General features: G+C 37.8%; 1 protein-coding gene across 2 annotated transcripts in view; it reads left to right on the plus strand.

Annotated features, from left to right (window-relative positions):
- The first annotated feature begins 874 nt into the window (after positions 1-874).
- Positions 875-19922, plus strand: part of LARGE1 (LARGE xylosyl- and glucuronyltransferase 1) — a 398885-nt gene continuing 379837 nt past the window's right edge. The window contains exon 1 of one of the 2 annotated variants that reach the window (XM_058190742.1): positions 875-1846. The gene's annotated coding sequence lies outside the window, so the exon portion shown is untranslated. The remainder of the gene's footprint in view (positions 1847-19922) is intronic. The other variant, XM_058190741.1, reaches the window with a different exon arrangement.

Genomic DNA, 19922 nt, shown 5'->3' on the forward strand with positions numbered 1-19922 from the left:
TCAGATGCACCACGAAGTGAGAAAGCCTCTGCCCCCCCCCACCATCTCCTTGCAAACTTTTAGTCGAGCTCCCTTCCTCGGGATGGGAAAATGGGCTCGAGAAATTAGGATACGAGCCTTAGCGCCGCGCGCCGCTTCTGAAATTCGGCGCTGAGAGTTCGGAAAGAGCAGCGAAACCAAACATTTGGGACTCTTTCCCGGCCCCTTTTGTGGAGTTTTGGATGTAGAACACACATACACCCGTGTTCCTCATGAGCCCTTTGCACCGGTCTCTCGCCACAGGTAGTCCGCGGGGAGTCCCGCGGCGCTCCCCGAGCGAGAAGGACAGGCGTGAGACCGCGCGCATTTGTTCGCTTTGGGGACTTGGCTCGGACCAGGTTTTTTCCCCATCGACGGCTATCGCGGAGCCGGGTGGAGGAGCAGAGCCGGGAAGGGTCTTATCCTGGGGCAGCCAGGTACGTGAGAAAGAAAGGTTCGTCCAGTGGCTTCCTTCCAGCAACTGGAATCAAAGGTCGCCCTGCCGCCGGTCGCTCGCTCGCTCCCATTTCTGGCTCGCTCTCCCGGAGCGGATGAAGGAGACACGGGAGGGGCGGGGGGCGGGAGAGTGGGGAGGGCCTCTGCAGCAGGGGGTCTCTCCTGGTTGGACCCTCGTGCGCCGCCTGTCACTGGGCGGCGTGTATGTCGGCGGCCTGGCCCCGCCTCGCCTCTTCGCAGCCCGCGGCGCGGACAGAGATGACACAGAGCCTTGGTGGCTACAGCTGCCCTGAGCCGCGGCTCTTCGCTCCTCTGCCGTTCTGAGGCCGGGTGGGCGCGAGGGCGAAGAGTCTCTTGGCATCACCCGCGAGGAGGGAGGAGGAGGAGGAGGAGGAGGAGAAAGAGGGAGGGAGGGAGAGAACGGCAGCGGCGGCGGCGCTGCTGCCGCCGCTTTCACTCGGTTTCCCCGCAAGCGAGAGAGGCTACCCCGGGCAGCAGCCTAGCTAAGCGCCGCCCGGGAGCCCGCCTTCCCCTGTGGAGAGGGGGCCGCTCGGCTGCTGGCATGATGGCATTTGGACCGGCGGCGGGGCGCTGCTGAGAAAAAGCCCAGCCGGCGACCAAGAGAGTGAAGGAGTGAGTGAAGCCAAGGCAGAAGCCCCAAGCGCAGCGCGGCTCCCCAGGCCGGGCCGCCACCTCTTCCTCTTAGTCGCCCGCGGTCTTCTCGGGGGGCTTTCCCCGCCAGCCTCGCCTAACCAAAGCCGGGCCTGGCGTTCCCCGCAAGGCGTGCCTGCAGGCCCCGGGGAGGCCGCGGCGGAGCTTGGCAGACGCGCCTCTGCCCCGGCCACCTCGGGGTCCCGCGGACCGACGCCGGCTGGGGCCTCGGTGCGGCTTGGGGAGGGGGGGCGGCGGCGCGCGGCCGGCTCTAGGGAGTTGCCTCCCCCAAGCAGCATGGAGAAGGACGGAGCGGGCAGGCCCTGAAGAGGCAGCCGGGGAGAGGGGGGCTCCTGATTCTGCCAAGTCTTCTTCCTCCCCGCTTCCCACCCCCACCCCCCAGTTCCGCTGATCTCACCCAAATTGGGCCGACCGGAGCTTCCCCAGCCTGGGACCGCTGGAGGGACCCCGCAGCGCGGGGCCCACTTGGAGCGGAGCCTTGTTTTCTGTGGCAGTTCCCCCCCCCCCGCTTCGCAGCGTCTCCAGCGAATTAAAGCCGGGACCAGGACGAGGGGCTTGCCCCCTGCTCTCCCAGCGAGTTCCTACGGCAGAGCAAAACAACCACCCGGTTTAGAAAGGGCCGGTGTCACACGGGGATCCCCCACTGGCAAAGACTTGAGAGCTTTCCGCGGCGGCAGCGGCAGCAACAACCACAGAGAAGGTAAAGGGGTTGCTCAGGGCTTGGGCGGTGATGCTCGATCGGGCTTGGCGTTGCTTTGTGGGGAAGGAGGAAAAGGGGGAGCGCTCCCCCCCCGCTTCTTTATTTTTTGCCCCCCCCCTTTGAAATTCTCGTGCACTCCGATCCCGCACATATTTCTGTGGAAGGAAATGTGCTTTCTGTGCACTCCCCCTCCCCAAGAGTCTGGTAGAATTGTAGCTTTAAGGCTGACGCTCTGTTTAACGGATCCAAATAAAGTGGTTTATTGTACATATAACATTGAGGAACGCACTGCATCCTTGGGAATAAGTATCCCAAATCTGAATGGATCTGCCCAGGATCAGAGCAACTGCAAAACATTCACTACTGTAGATGATGTACCTTTTTCAGTATCTGGCAAAGAACCCCTATATTTTATTTGGAATTTCAGGCACTTGTGTTAAGATTGAAATCCCTCCATAGAAAAAGTAACTTTTGACTGCTTTTCACTTTTTTAAAAAAAAAACGTTGTTTCTGGATCTGGGACTTTAAAAAGTTGGGAGAATGTCACTTGTTACCTGTCATTGAAAAGATTGTTTCAGGAGACTTTGTAAGTGAAGAAGTTGGGCGAAGTGGACTCCCCCCCCCCTAATACTTGGGTATTGTAGAAGTGTTCACCCTGAGCACAAAAGATTTCAACTTATTAGTGAGACTTTAAATCTCCTCACTGACCTCAATCAGATATTTTCACTGTAGAGTCCAGACTGCATGACAGCATGGCGGGGGAGCGGTGGGGGGAGTGTTAGAATCCTATTAGTATCACTATTGCATTATATGCCACTTTTATAAAAAGGGATTAGAAGGTGGAATAACGAAGAGGAACATGTTTACAGTTAGAGTAGAAATTCCTGTTACTCTTAGTATTTATACAACTACATAATTTTTGAGCCAGTTTCTTAATATGAGAGAAGGTGAAACATGTCTTAGGCATTGAGAAAAAAGAGAAATTTGCCTTATCCATTAAGATATGGATGAAGCAGATGAAGATTTAGAAACAAATGTGCAGTTTGTCCATAAACATGGGGATCCTTAACTGAGCATCAGTTTGCCAAATGAGGCATACGTTTTTAATAATTTATGATATTAACTATAATTGGAAGAATTATCTGTGATCTACAGAAATACTAATACATGTAATAAAATCTCCAATGGACAGCTTTGATTAACTTGAACGCTTTCCTTTTACATCAGAATTATATTCTACCTTTTGTTTAAAATGGCATAGCTAGCAAAAGACCTTCTTTATCTACAGATAATTGCTGGTGTATCCACACCTGAAGGTATGTTAATTAGCATGCTAGAAAGGTCACTTCAACATTTCCACAAGCAAGCTTTCTGGCTGCTTTGACTTAAGCGATTACATTCAATAAAGAGCTGTCACATTATCAGCTGTGTCCACTTCTTTTCCAGGATGAATGGGCAGTAAACATTTTTCAGTCTTCTCTGAATTTATTAAAGCCAGTCTCCTCCCTTAATAGACAATGTGGTTAAATGGGATCTTTTCAAGGAATGGATTGCTTTCAACTCATTAAGTACAATGTTAGATGACTATTTAATTGAAAAGGGGGGTATATTATACACTGCTTACATTTCTGCAACAGATTTTTGTTGTTATACTGTCTATGCATTGTATCATTTAATTCATTAAGTTCATTTCCCTGGGGAACAAATAAATAATGTATTGACTCTGTAGAGGTAACATGAAGTTTCTTTAAGTATTGCTATAAATATTCCTAATTTATAGTCTGCATTCCACATCTATCTGAAATAGACCTCTTTTGGCTGTGTCAAATATTTCTTAATGAAGACTGTTTTTGTATTATCATTAAAGACAGCAAGTAAAGGTTTTTGTCATATTTGACCGATTCTGGAGGCATAGATGAAAATGTTTTAATTAAACAGCTGTAAAATCTTGAGCAGTTAGCTCTGAATTTCTCTTTTCATTTTATTCTTTGCCTTATGTACTTAGAATGGAATATGATAGACAAAGCTAGATACTAAGATGTAAAATCATTAACTTGGTATGCTAAGCAGTGTTGCATAACTATAGTATACTTTTAATATAATGAGCTAACTTTTTAAAATGTATTTCACTTTGTTCACCTAATAAAATAATTCAAAGCTATTGAGTGACTCTTAAGTATGATCTTAAGTAAACTCACTTTGCATAAATTCCAGCTAGATTAATGAATTTGAGATAAATATGTGGGAGTTGTGTTGTTTTGCCTTGACCATCTTGAGATTTTAATTCAGTGTGCCAAGTAGAGTGGTATGCGATTTGCAGTTTTGTAGGCAAATGATATGGGCATTTTGGACTGGAGAACTATCATTCAGTTTTTATCTTAAATATTGGAAGTAGAGCTGGGAAGAATCTGACAAGAACACAAATTCTAAAGAACTCTCTAGCAATATTTGGAAATTTTCAGGTTATCAGTGCTTTCTAATAGAGAATTTACAGAATTCATTTTCTCAAAGTGTGTGGGAAAGAAAACTGAAGTGACAACTGGGATTTTCAGATAAGTCTTTAAATCGTAATTCAGGATTGATTTGTAAGCAGATAAATAGAGATTGTTTCCCTGGCCTTGATTCCAGTGATGAGTTCTCTTACGGCTTCCATTTAATTTTAGTAAAATTAAGAGGTTTGAGTAATTATTTCAGCATATAGCAAAGGAAATGCTAAATTAAATGTGTTAGTGAGTGTGAATGTGATGGTAATTCAGATCAAATACAAGAAGTTATGCACTATATTCTTTGGAATCTTAGTACATTAACTGTTAAAAATAATGATGACCCTTTTAGCTAAGAGGACATGCCTCTGAATAAGATGAATGATAAATCACTCTGTACTCAAAATGTCATATAAGTTACTCTTTATCACCTTTGTACCTAAGAAATACAGAAACTTTGATAAATGAACCAAAGGATGCTTATCTTTCCCCTGTAATTTCAAGAAGCACCTGTGAGTACGCCATCGGAATAACATTTTAATTTTATATATCAACAGTGCTGAGTAAATTGCTATTTGTATTCTTCAATCTTCAATTCAGCAATATATTAGAGCAATTACTATTGTTGTTATTCTTGGCCTCTCCCAGTACATTGGAAATCTAGTAAGTAACTACAATGAGCCCAAAGTTTAATAAAGTCGATAGAAAAATCTAACTTAAAATTAAGTATGGAATTCCTACCACCTTGACCTTTTTTTTTGTTACTGATGGGATCACAACTTTGTGATCATTAAGGCTTAAAGGGCAGGTAAAAATCTGCAGTGGCTGCATAGTCATTGATAGGTAATTGACTTGGCAGCTTTGCGGTTGAGGGTGTACAGATTTTGCCATCTATATTAAGGCTATTGGATCCCCCCCCCCATTTTTTCTTCCTGAGTCCTGCCTAGAATCAGTATTTTGGCTGAATGTCTCGGCTGATGTCATGCATTAGCAGTCCCCCCCCCCCTTCTATTCAGTCGTCTGATTCTTGGAGACTGTCTGGACAAATCTCTATAATTTTCTTGGCAAAGTTTTTTTTTAAAGGTGGTTTACCATTCCTTCCTTCCCTAGGGCAGAGAGAAAGTGACTGGCCTAAGGTCATCAGCAGGCTTTATGCCCAAGTCGGCACTGGAACTCAGAGCTTTCTGGTTTCTAGTCTGATGCCTTAACCACTACACCATACTGGCTTTCTGATTAGCAGATACTTAAAATAGCTATACTTTGGGAATGCACTGGAATATACTTAAATATGTACTAATATTAGTAGTGCTAGAAGGTAAAACTAATAGCTAAGAAAATGGCAGACATCCTGTCTGTTTTTAAAAACAATAATATATATGTTAGATTTGAAATTTCATTATACAGAAATTTAATAATCCTTTTAGATGTTGAAGGAGTACACATGAAAGAGAACTGGAATAGGGCTGAATACTAAAATGCTAGGTACTGTATGCAAGCTATTGAACTTTATTGGAATTCTAAGACTTCTCTAAATATTATGTTGACCAGACTAACATGGAATTTACAAAAATACTAGATGGGTTGAAACAACTATATATATAATAATAATTTTTATTATAACATTTCACCTAGGTAAAGTAATTTTCTTCACAAATAAATTGCATTGGTGCCAGAACCATCTCTTCTGTGAGTTTTATTCAGCATCTGTTACTTTGTGTGTCTCTTGTGGAAATGAAATGTTCTTATGTATTCTGCAGCGATTCACAATGCCACAAATTTGCCTAATCATCTGAGCATTTCTTGTTACACAGATATCTATGTACTTACAATATGGAAATAGAAGTCAAAATCCAGTTTTCATAATTGTCCTTTTTAGTTAGGTATCTTGGAGCTCAGATATTGGGATAAATTGATACTAGACAAGAGTGGCCATAAAATGATTTGTTTAATTGGCTATGTATGTTAGTATTCTAGAAACCATAATGCTTATAGTTTTTTTCAACAAAAAATGCGTTCACATTAAGTACATTATGTGTGAATTCAGGTGGAACAAAAAGACTGTTGGGTAATTTGGGATGGAGGACTAATTCCCTGATTATAAACTTTGACTCTGTACAAGGATCATAAACTATTTCCTTGAGTTTGGGTTTAAAATGTTACATTGAGGCTAATATTTTTAAATTGAAGTAGCTGTACTTCATTTTTAAGTAAGGGGAAATTTTGTTCTACTAAATTTGTGTTCTCCTACTAAATTGTGTCTAAGATGCATCCATAGAATATATAAACATTAAGATCACTTTTGTACTTAACAGTGCATTTTAGACACCATTTTAGACGCCATTGTTTCTAAAGAAGAATCTGCAATCTGAAGTTGCTTTTGTCGACCCACAAAAGTTGGCCACATCTGATTATTCAAAACAAGTGTATGTAGGTAACATTCTTTATAGTATTAGATTTTTGATATTGTAGATTCCAGATAAAATGTATTTATAGGATATGCAATTATTTTGACCAGAAAAGCTCTATGAAATTCTGCATTCTGTTATGAAATTTGATGGGGGGAGAAGTGTTACTTGTTTGTTTTTATTTGTAGAAAAGTAAGCAGCATGTAGAAATGCAAGTTTCAAACACTAATCTTACTTGGTTGTTGTCAATGCTCATATGTACTGACCACATGCCACTGGTGAATTACTTGTTAGATATTTGCTTTCCAGTTATGTAAACCATAAACCCGATGAGCAAATTACAGAAAATTCCAACTTAAATATTTTCTAGACAAAAAAAAAGTGTGAATGCATACATTCTCTAGCAACATTACTGAGAACCCAAAGCTGGTGTTAATGAATGAGTGGGCATGCTGGAATGCAAAAATAGAATTAGAACAATTGAGATGAGGTCTCTTTATATTTTTCCCTTCTGATTTTAATGGTGATTTTGGATCACCATCGATCACTATGAATCACAAACCTTTTGGGTATTCAGACATTTCTGGCACCAAAAATGCCATCTTCCACCTGAGCCAGACCATTAATATATGTCTTGTTCTTTGATAACAACTTGCTTTTCCTATACATTCTTGTCTTCACTTTAGGTTTTCGTGCAAATGAGAATTGACAGTAGTATCTATAACATCTCTCAGGCTTAACTGCCTAGAGACACTGTATAAGCCATAGCTAAGCAACAGCAACGTGTAAGATTTCTGTCATCATAACAAGGAAAAACTCAATCAATGTGAATATATGCCACATTAGTGCATTTCATGGTCTGCTGGCTTCCAGTTCAATCTTGGATACAATTCAAATTTTGATGCTCCTCATTTATGTCTTTCAGGATTGATGCAAATTCTATTAAAGTCCATGAGAAGGTTTCACCAGTCTTCCATTGGGTTTAGAAGAACTCTAGTTTGTTAGAATCAGGCTTCTTGGTGTGTTGTAGTGGTGAAGCAAATCAGCAATACTATTATATATCTCACAGTTAAATTTGTGCAGAGTATACAGATAGTTGCTTAATGACTGGTCACTTAGCGACCATTCATAGTTACAACAAATCCCCCAAAGGGTCCGCATGGCTCCTTTCTGGAGTTCTGATGGCTTCATTTATCCCCACAGTCACATGACCACATTTCAGATCCTGGCAACTGGCTCACCTTTTCGGCAGGTGGCAGCATTCCTCAGTCACACAGCCATGGTTAATGGCATTTGTTTGTCTGTTTTCAGCAGTTTCTGGCAAAAAACACCCATAGGAATACATTGATTTGCTTAGCAAGCTTTGTATTTATTTAATAACCATTGGAAAAAAAATCAAGTTTGGTCACATGGGTACTTCAACATATAACCAGCATGACTTACAGTGGAAATTCTAGGCTCCATTAAAGACATCATGTTGTCACATATTGACACATAAGTCAAGGATTACCCATATGCTCATTTTTTAAAGATAGGACCAGTTAGATTTTAAAGAAAAGTTTAAGAACCCAGCTTCAGATATACTGATAATTCCACCATGACTTCCCCTCTTCCTGGTTTGAGGTTTATATAATTAGGAGTAGAAAGAGAAGAAGAAAGATATTTTCTCTTTCTTATAGTAAATGCTTGTAAATTACCTTTTAAAAATTAGCCTAAGTCATCCAAAGTGAAGCATTCTTTTGGATCACTTTCATAGTTGTTTGGGGAATTACACATATATGATGTGAGGCCTTCCCTGTGTATGTGTATTCCTGAAGTTTGGGACATACACTGGGCTGCTGAGATTAGGGGATAAATTGTTGGTCTTTAAATAGGGTTAAAAATACATATGTGATGTTTTTTAGTTGATGACATGATTGATATTGTTTCAGTTGTTTTAGATCAATAACATTAGTTTTTTGATTATAAAGTATGTGTGTGCATGTCTTAAAGCCAGCATTGTTGTTTTCTTGACTCCTGGCAACTGCCTGAAGAAGTCACTGTGATTTTCTTGGGAAGATTTCAAAAGCTGTTTGCCATTGCCTGCTTTCTAGGGTTGAGAGAGAGACAGTTACTAGCCCATGTCACCTAACTGGCTTTATATCTAAGGTGGGAGACAAGAACTCACACTCTTATGATTTGCTCCCCAACTACTTTTAATATTAGAAAGGTTTTATTTTCTAATATTCAATCATCGTCTATTCTTCTGTAACTTGAATCCATTATTCCACGTCATCCCTTCTAGAATGGTAAAACCTTAACCTTAATTGATACCAACTGGCTCCTACTAAACTACTTAAAAACACAATTTCAATGTATAAAATGTAATTAATAAGATTCATAGGCATTGAAACAATGTGGTGCAAATATTCATACAATTTCTCTTAAATTCTAAAGTGACATTTCTTCAAAGGATTTCACAAATTCATACTCTTACTAGTAGGCAAAGTAAACAAAATGAGATCTTGTTCAGATAGAGTGATTTTCAAAATACCATATGCTAAGAATTTTGTGGAGGCATCATAAGTTTCTTGGTGTCCCTTTTTTAAGAACAATATGTGACTATACCATGTCACATAACTTTAATCTCACCTATTTAAAAGTCACTAAAGCAGGAGGTGTGAACTTAAATGGACTCCAGAGGATGATAGAGGATAGGAAGGCCTGGAGGAACATTGTCCATGGTGTCGCAATGGGTCGGACACGACTTCTCAACTAACAACAACATTTAAGAGTCTTGTGTTGTACTTACAAACTTAAAGATATTTGGAACCATTTAAATCAGTAAACCCAATCCTGCTTGGTGCAGAAATACAAATTAAAGCATCTCTGATGAATATTTGTCCTCTTGAAAACATTCAGTGAAATTAAATGAATTCTACCACAACCTTGACGAATTAGTTCCATTCTCAAACTATTTTTAATATTAGAAAGGTCTTCTTTTCTTATATTCATTCACAGCCCATCTTCCTGTAATTTGATTCCATTATTCCATTCACTTCTGGAATGTTAAAGTACAAGTTTTGGCTCCTGTATATAGTAATATCCTTCAGGTATATCAGAAGTGTGTTATCCTATTTTTCTTCATTCTCTTTTCAAGACTATATTCAGTTTTTCCAGTCTCTATTTACAGGACTTAGCTCCTAGTTTCCCTGAGTATCCTTGCAGCACATTTTGTCTAGATCTCCTTAAACTTTGGTGATTAGAACACAGTATTCAAGGTAAGTTTGACCAGTGAAGATTAAATTACAGCTGCTACTTTCCATAATTTTGGAAACTATAATTTTGTTTGATGCTGCATAAAGTTGCATTTTCTTTCATCCATATCCCTACATTATTTTCCAAGGTTTAATGTTCTTTAGGTCACATAGGATTAAAAAAAAATTGCTTGTTTTTATAAAGGATAGTCAAGAATTTTCTCCTTTCTCAAAGCCTTTCTGAACGATTTTCCAAAACGAGGGAGAGTTTGTGTGTTTTATAAAAGACAAATAACTTGAACAAATTACACTTCTCTCTCTCAGGGATCAAGTGCAGTGTAACACTTCACTGTTTATCCCAGGGGTACTTGAGCTAACCTTCAAGTGTTTATAACACATCTCAAAGCTAATGGCAGATTCTACATATTCTATGCACTCTCTCTCTCTCTCTCTCTCTCTCTCTCTCCCTCCCTCCCTCCCTCCCTCCCTCTCTCTCTCTCTCTCTCTCTCTCTCCCTCCCTCCCTCCCTCCCTCCCTCTCTCTCCCCCCCCTTATAGTTCACATACATTACATAGAATGTGGCAAACTAATTAGATTAATATTTGTGTGCCTATGAAATTTTATTAAAATTTACTTGTCTGAGCAACTAAAGATTATCTTCCATGGATGGATGGATGGATGGATGGATAGATAGATATTTGAAAACTTATCATTGCCTTCTATTCCTGAAGTGGCATTATCTTAATTTATGTTTTTAAAAAATCTTAATATATCTTAATTCATCTTTGAAGTCTTTTGATTGGTTTTTTTTTAAAAAGAAAGACAAAATGCTGTTTTTCAAGAAATTACTTTTATTCTACGTGCTTAGATTAATGGATTCTAGTGTGCAAACTGATCATGTGATAATTCTGGAAACTTTGTTGTCAGGGGGACATTTAAAGAAGTGTTATTTGTAATAGCAATAGCACTTAGACTTACATCAAATCAAATCATACCTTTATTGTCAATGCACAACATGTGTACAATGGAATTGAATATACCACTTCCCAGTGCTTTACAGCCTTCTCTAAGCAGTTTACAGAGTCAGCCTATTGCCCCCAACAATCTGGCTCCTCATTATATCAACCTCACAAGTATGGAAGGCTGAGTCAACCTGGAGTTGGTGAGAATCAAACTGCTGGCAGTTGGCAGAATTAGCCTGCAATAGTGCGTTCTAACCAGTGGTGGGATTCAGCCAGTTCGCACCACTTCGGGAAAACCGGTTGTTAACTTTCTGAGCAGTTTGGTGAACTGGTTGTTGGAAGAAATCATTAGGGCAGAGAACCGGTTGTTAAATTATTTGAATCCCACCACTGGTTCTAACCATTGTGCCATCATAGCTCTTATAATCTTAGGTACAGAATTATCTTCTACAGCATAGGTTGGATCTGGTTCTGAAGAAAAATCTTAATGATAATAATTGGATATCTTACATATCTGCTATTCTGTTTGCATTTTATTGCGTCTCTCCTTTCCAGAACTGCTTTGGAAAATGAAAGGTAGATGATTTCTTTCACATGGAAAAGAACACTCAAACGATTTTTATCTCTAGAGGGATTTCATTGGACATTTCACAATAGAGCCATTATTACCTTTCTGATATAATCTACCTTTAGGCCAATCTTTATCTTCATCTCAGCACTATTTGTATGTTTAACACATCCTCTAAAAAGGAGGAAGCAAAACTGCTCCTTTTTACTAGCTTGGAAGCAAAAGAGAAAGGATGATTATTGCTAAGGTGATGTTTCCTTATAGCAATTCCTCTTTTCTGTTTCTGCTATGCCATTTTACCAGTGCTTCATAGGTTGATAAAAGGTGTAAAGGAGCAATTTTAAAGACAGAGCATAGTTAACTACGCGGTACTAGGTGTGAAGGAAAATGATCACACCATATAGGATGATTTCTCCAATAACAGATTCTAGATTTTTTTTGTACCTTAAAAGCAGAACAAACAATTAAAAACTTAACTTTTCTTTATAGAACAGTAAAAATATTAAAGGATTCCTTGATTTACAATCAATCAATCATTTAGCAACCGTTCAAAGTTATGATGACACTGGAAAAAGCGTTGCCCAGTTCTCACAGTTATGACTGTTGCAGCTTCCCCACAGTCACAAAATCAAAATTTGGGAGGTGGGCAACTGGCATGTATTAACAGAGGTTGCAGCATCTCAGGGCCATGTGCTCAGAAAGTCATTTGTGACTTTCCAAGATGGCTTCTGATGAGCAAAGTTAATGGGGAAAGCCGGGCTTGATTAATGACCATATGATTCACTTAATAACTGCAGTGATTTGCCTTTTAATCATGGCAAAAATGGCTGTAAAATTGGACATGACTTACTTAACAACCTCATTCCTTAAGCAATGGAAATTCTGGTCCCTGTTGTGAAGACTACTGTATTGTAACCTTACTACTCAGGATCTCAAGACTCAGTCTTACTTAAATCCTATCATATAAGTGATTCCTTATGCTTAGCAGCTTTTGAAAGTCCACAGTTTCTTCAAATTTTCACAGTTGATACCAGAATACAGAAGAATAAAACAAGGATATGATTTACTGCAATTTCACAAATTGATTTGGGGTCTTTTGTTTCTTGACTTGTACCCTGGTTTCTTGTTGTATAGAAATTGCATCTTCTGAATCTGCTTTATAGTTCTGGAAATGGGAGCTCACAGTAAGAATAGTTTGTTGCTTCCAAAAAACACAGTGCTGGCTGTGAAATACAATAATATTCTTACGTTTTTACTTTTGCTGACTTATGAACATAACAGGAAACTGAAAATGATATACATTTTATATAATCAATATAATTATAGTGTGAATTGTCATGCGGCACAAATTGAAACATAATAATTCATAAATAATTCAGTTCACTTGAATGGAACTTATTACCCTCTGAGTTTAGGATTTGGCATTGGGAGCTTTGAAAACATGAATTGTTGGGATATATTTTATAAGCATTTAAACATATGTTACACATTGAAACTTTCTGTTTGGACTAAGCAAGAGTAAGCAAAAAAATGGTAAAGAGATGTGAAAGAACAAGCAAAGACATTAAAAGGATGAGATAAAAAGAAAAGGAAACAAAGCTAAATTTGGTTTAGATTAACAGAGTTGGAAGGGACCTTGTAGGTCATCTAGTCCAACCCCCCACCCAAGCAGGAGACCGTACACCATTTCCGAAAATTGGCAGTTCAATCGCTTTCTTCCTGAAAGCCTCCAGCGATGAAGCTCCCACAACTTCTTAAGGCAAACTGTTACATTGCTTGATTGTTGTCAGAAAATTTCTTCTTATTTCTAGGTTGAATCTCTCCTTGGTCAGTTTCCATCCATTATTCCTTGTCTGGCCTTCAGGTGCCTTGGAAAATAGCTTGATTCCCCCCCCCCCTCCTTGGCAGCCCTTTAAATATTGGAACACTGCTGTACCAATATCATTTACTATACCTCTTTATACCTTTCTATCTTTGCAAACCATCTTGACTTCTATGGTATCCATACACACACTGGTTCAGAAAGACACAAACATTTACATATGATCCTAAAACACTGTTATATTCATTGCCCAGAAAAATAAAATAAAATTGGAATGATTAAGGTGTGTGTTATAGGTACGCCAAACACATTTCACATAGGGAATTATCTGTAGACAGAAGTCAACAGATTTTGAGCCGACTTGATGATGTAACAAATATGTCCTTTTTCCTGGAAAAGTCCCAGTGGCCACATATTGTCATCTGGATAGAGACAGCAGACAAGTACTAGTTGTCTAGACGATGCAAAGACAAACGTGTCTACCTAGCTTAGAAAGACAGATATGTCTGATAATGCAAATAGAAAACTAAAGCAAGTTCTAAAACTAAAGGAAGATTAAATTGATATAAGATACTAGCATGAACCAGTGCCAGTTAAGACTCTGAGGAAATGTATTGTTGTTTTGGTGATGATAATGCTATTTGCTATACATTTTTAATACTGCACATAAACATTTGTCTTACATCTTCACTTTTATATTTTGGACATATTTTTGGCATTAATTCTTCCTACTATTGTAAAAAGGAACAATAAATGAAAACAAACATCCATTTCTTGTTCCTTTTGTGATTGTGGGTAAAAAAATATCCACAAAATGTATAAAAATGTATCTTCCCTTTTCTTCAGTTATAACCTTGTAATGGAAAAAGGTGATTGTTCTAGAACTACCCTTTCTTTTTTAAATACCATCTAAGCAGCTCTCTTGCTGTGACTTCAATAATGCATTATTTCATGTTCAGAGGATTTAATGTGGTTTGCTTTTTTGGGGAGTGATTTTTGTGAGTTGCAGTTAGATGATAAGAAAAATCGCTATAATAAGCTGGATGTAAATGCCTGCTGACTTCTCCTAAAAATTTCAAACAACTTAATTTCCCTCAAATTCTCCAAACATTGCATGGCTTTTGCATAGACATGAGATCCTAGAAAAGATTCGGCTATGATAAATCTTACATAGATAAGAACTTGGAGGAAAAGTTCCTTGCTGATAAATTCAACAGGTAAGTAATCTTAGTTAAATATTATGTTATATAGGTGAAGGAATGATGCCTATTCTATTGCTCAGAAAATGTAATCTCCAAAATTAATAAATAAATGGCAGCTGAGAAATGTTTGACTATGAAATAATTTCTTTTGAACCTGAAATGTAAGGAATCCATGTTTATGACATATCCACTTAAGAAATTTGAATTTGTATTGGGATTGAAGTCTGCTTTCTTTTGTAAAACATTCAGTATGAATGTTACACTCCATTTTTTTTTTTGCTTTTGTGTACGATTTCTTATTCATTTGTCTATATTATGTATAAACTATATTTGGTAGAAAATGTTGAGTTAGGGGTTATAAATATTTTAAATACAATTCAAGTTGGGAAAAGCTGGTCCTATGTTATAGTCATAATACTAAGAAGACTGCAGTTTGACTTCGAATATCTGTTGCTTAATATATTATTAGAATTATAATTTATTGAATGGCATATTGCAAAGTTTTTCTTCATGACACAGAATCTACTGTGCTGCCAACAACCTTGAATAATAATTAATAAAAGAAAACACTAACTTTGTATACTGCAATATAGGGTAGTCGTCAACTTATAACCATTCATTTAGGGATGGTTCAAAATTCCAACAGCCTTGGAAAAAGAGCTTTAACAATCTATACTCACACTTATGACCATTGACCATCTCTGCAATTTGTAACTGCAATTTGAGCACTTGACAATTGGGTCACATTTATGATTGGATGCAGCATCCTGTGGTCACATGATTGTGATATGTGACCCTTTTTGCCAGACTACTGAGTCTTTTAACAAACTCATGATTTGCTTACAACCATCAAAGAAATCATTGTAAAATCAGGTCTGGTCATGTGGTGGCTTGACCCCAGCAATTTATGACCAAAATCCCAATCCTAATTTTCATAAGTTTAGGGCTACCTGTAGGCTGTAGGAATATGTGCTACAAATAAAAATTGGGATGTGCCTTGTGCTATCAGTACCTTAAATTCTACTTTGTAACTAAGTTCACCCCCATATCATCTATTTCCTTTCCCTGTATCTAGGTGCTCTGCAATATACATTTTATCTGCTTGTTTTAGAAACATTATAAAATAAATGTATTTTCTGCATGTGGTTCCTGTCATGTTATATGTATAGCTTAGACATCAAAACCAGCAAAAATAAATTTAGGTCACTTCCCCATTGAATTTTTAATGCCATGCCTATGAACCTAGATTGTCATCAAGCTCCTTGGCTCTACTTTTTCTGTACCTACTGAATTGTTCAAGTGTCATAGTATTCTTTTACCACAGTTCATTAATCCAAAGGTAGCTTTCTAGCTCCAATTCAAAATGACTGTCTTGTCTCCCTCACCCTCACCCTCACCTGAGAAAATGAATAGAGTGTGGGGGAGATGAAGCACTGTGAGTAGCAACTTATTCATTAGGAATTCAGCCATTTGCTTCTTAGTTGGACATTTTTTCATCAGGTCATTGATTCAGTGCATGGCTCTATATAATGTAAGTATGCACAATATCTCTCATGAATAGAGTTTGCTAACTAGTGTCACTATCTCCAAAGGTAAAATGTTTGTCTTGGGTTTTTTAGCTCTGGAAAATTGACCTTTTTTTTTTGATAAAAGAGTTTTTCGGAGGAGACATTATATTCATGGTCACTAAATGGTCCAGTTCTTCATTTTAAAATATCATTCATCTATCTGTCTGTCTGTCTGTCTGTCTGTCTGTCTGTCTGTCTGTCTGTCTGTCTGTCTGTCATCTATAATGTTTTAAACTGAAGGACTAGATCATTCAGTGAACATGAATATCATGTCTCAATATCATATCATATTATATATCATATATCATATATCATATCAGGTCTTCTTTCTAGAGAATGTAGGTGGAACTGAGAAAAGCAAAACAAGTTTTGTTGTGTATTTTAAAATTAATGTTGTTCAATCAGCTGCTCTTCCTGATCTTATTCAGTAAGATTTTTTAAAATAGATATTTTCATTGTTGATTGTCTGGTAATAATTTTGGATGATTAATAACGCAAACTGGTCCTAAACAAATTTGTAGATATGCTTATGCTTTTAAGTTTAACTTTTTACCTTTATAACTGGTCCACAACTATCTCATATTTGTTGACAAGAATCCACTAAGCTATATTTGTTTATGTTTGGGGAAAAGCTTTATAGATTTCTGGATTTCATCCTGAATGTTAAGGATAAAAATTATCTTCTTGTCACCTGTTTCTCCTCTCTCCTCTCTCCTTTCCAAACAATTACCATTTATTGTGGCTGGAGCACAATAAATGAATGAATGCAATCATATGAAAAAGCAATATATGGCATGTAAAGTTTTTTAAAAATATATGTGGACATAATATCATTATTCAAATAGTATTCAAATAGAACCCTCCATCTCTTTTTCCCTCCAACTATTTCTTGGTGATTAACTGGAATGATTAGAGCACATGTTCGTCTTTAAACGTCCAGTTTTGCTTGAACTTCAGTTTTCTGACAAACTGCAAATGTTCGTCTTTAAACATCCAATTTTGCTTGAACTTCAGTTTTCTGACAAATGGCATCACTCATTATCGTCAAACACCCTCTTGTACAATGAAGAATTCATAGTGGATTCTGTGAAGCTGAATTGCCTAGCCCTGATGCAGCAAAGCAGTTCAAATCATAACATTTCCACCACTATGATTTTCAATTGATATAGGGTTCTTCTGGTAAAATGCTATTTTTGATTTTCACCAGACATATCTGTGCTACTATGGCTAAATAACTCTATTTTTATCTTTCTTCCCAGAGCACATCGTTCCAGAAGTTCTGGTCTTTTCCTAGATATTCATGAGCAAATGCTAGGCTTCCCTTGATGTTCTTTTTGGATAGCAGAGGTTTCCTCTTGACATACTTACTTTGTAGATCTAATTTACGCAGTTTTTTTCCAATGGGCCGGACTGATATATTTTGACATCGTTTGTATAAGAGCTGCCTTTACAGGATGACATTCTAGAGTTCTTAGAATTTCTTCTAGCATTATGCAGTCTGCTATCCAACTGAAGTTGCTGAGATGGCCTGGCTTGGGCAAGTTGGCATTTGCTTGAAATTTTCTCCAACAACAACAACAACAACAACAACAACAACAACAACAACAACAAAGTTGGAAGGGACCTTGGAGGTCTTCTAGTCCAACCCTGCTGCCCAGGCAGGAAACCCTACACTTCACACAAATGGTTATCCAACATCTTAAAAATTTCCAGTGTTGGAGCATTCACAACTTCTGCAGGCAAGTTGTTCCACACATTAATTGTTCTAACTGTCAGGAAATTTCTCCTTAGTTCTAAGTTGCTTCTTTCCTTGATCAGTTTCCGCCCATTGCTTCTTGTTCTGTCCTCAGGTGCTTTGGAGAATAGTTTGACTCCCTCTTCTTTGTGGGAACCTCTGAGATATTGGAACACTGCTATGTCTCCCCTAGTTCTTCTTTTAATTAAACTAGACACACCAAGTTCCTGCAACCGTTCTTCATGTTTTAGGCTCCAGTCCCCTAATCATCTTTGTTGCTCTTCTCTGCACTCTTTCTAAAGACTCCACATCTTTTTTACATTGTGGCAACCAAAACTGAATGCAATATTCCAAGTGTGGCCTTACCAAGGCATTATAAAGTGGTATTAATGCTTCACTTGATCTTGATTTTGTGCCTCTGTTTATGCAGCCCAGAACTATGTTGGCTTTTTTGGCAGCTGCTGCACACTGCTGGCTCATATCTAAATGGTTGTCCACTAGGACTCCAAGATCCCTCTCACAGTTACTACTATTGATCAAGGTACCACAAATACGGTACCTGTGCATTTTGTTTTTTTTGCCTAAATGTAGAACCTTACTTTTTTCACTGTTGAATTTCATTTTGTTAGATAGCGCCAATGTTTGAGTAGATAATGTATGTTTGTATGTGTGTATATGAATGTATATTGGAATAGAAGAAAGTTGCAATTGCTATGGCAAATTGCAAGATGATGTCACTGAAGGAGAGTACATTTTGATTTCTGTAACTGTTCTTCCCTCCCTCCTTTCCTTTAGTTTGCATGCTTTTAAAATGCATTTTACTACCCCAAAATAGTGATAGTTTTATGTTAGAATTCAACACAGTAAAGAATCCTTCTGCCTCATGTGACCCATGGGAAATAATGTCTTTTTCCAAAGTATGTTTTCAGAGCTTGGCACATTCATATATCTAACAATGTTTCAGATCTCCTAATTTTGTTCGTTTCAGTTTAGAGTGAATTCTAAATTCTTAATAATGATGCTGTTATCGATTCAGTTGGGTCCAATTCTTGAAAATTCTAAAATTCTAATTCTAAAATTCTAAGGGCCAGGTATTTCCAAATCTTCTGATCTTGCACTACTTCTTTGAGCTTTTCTGGTGTCATCTTTGATGTTCTGATTTATTTTTACCACTAATTCTTCCAAACATAATTGCTTTCTTCAGTGAATTCCCCTGCACAACGTGGCCAAAATAAATAAGACACAGTTTCATGCTTTCTCCTTCCAGTGACGTGTGGTGCCATGCACTTCAGTACTTGTTTGTTTGTTACCTTTGCTATCCAAGGAATATGTAGGAGTCTTTTCCAGAATCACAGCTAAAAAAAAAATTAAAAAAATTCTTCCTGTCTTGCTTTTTAAAGTCCAACTTTCATAATCATAGCTCGTGAATTCTGCAATATGTCCAAATATGTAGTTCAGTTCAGTTTTCTAGACATGCTTGTGTAAGTTGTGAAAAAGAATATGCTTTACAATAGTGCAAATGTAATTTGTAAAATAGCATTTTCTCTCCCAGAGTCAATATTAAAAAATTCAGGAATATTGCAAATATAGGCAATAATATCTGTAATGCAAGACTTACCTTAGGTATTCACTGTCAAATGATCTAAATTGCTTTGTTCTTTTTCTCTTCTCTGATTTTTTAATATCTTTTAAAAAGACATGGGTAAAGAATGGAAGTTTTAGAATTATTTAAATAACTATTATAATGGTTGTGTTAAACTTTTACTTAAGAAAGAAAGGATTATTTTGAGTTTATTCACTGATATTTTGCCATTGTTAACAATTTGGTCTATTTTGTAACTTCAGTGTAGTTTAAAAAATGTAATAAATTAAGAAAAGTATAATGTAGCTAAATTTTTCATGTTAGATGTAACCATTTTTTTTAAAAAAACCCTCACAAAATGGTTTTGGGGACACATAGTAATTTTGATACAATGCCTACATTATGTCACATTCCCTTGTTCCATTATATCTGGTAATTCTGCCCTATTTTTTCTATGTCTAGCCTGCAGAAAACTATAATTTGATATGCTGGAGAAACAGCCAGTTATTATTT

This window comes from Ahaetulla prasina, chromosome 7 (genome assembly GCF_028640845.1).
Source record: "Ahaetulla prasina isolate Xishuangbanna chromosome 7, ASM2864084v1, whole genome shotgun sequence".
NCBI lineage: Eukaryota > Metazoa > Chordata > Lepidosauria > Squamata > Colubridae > Ahaetulla > Ahaetulla prasina.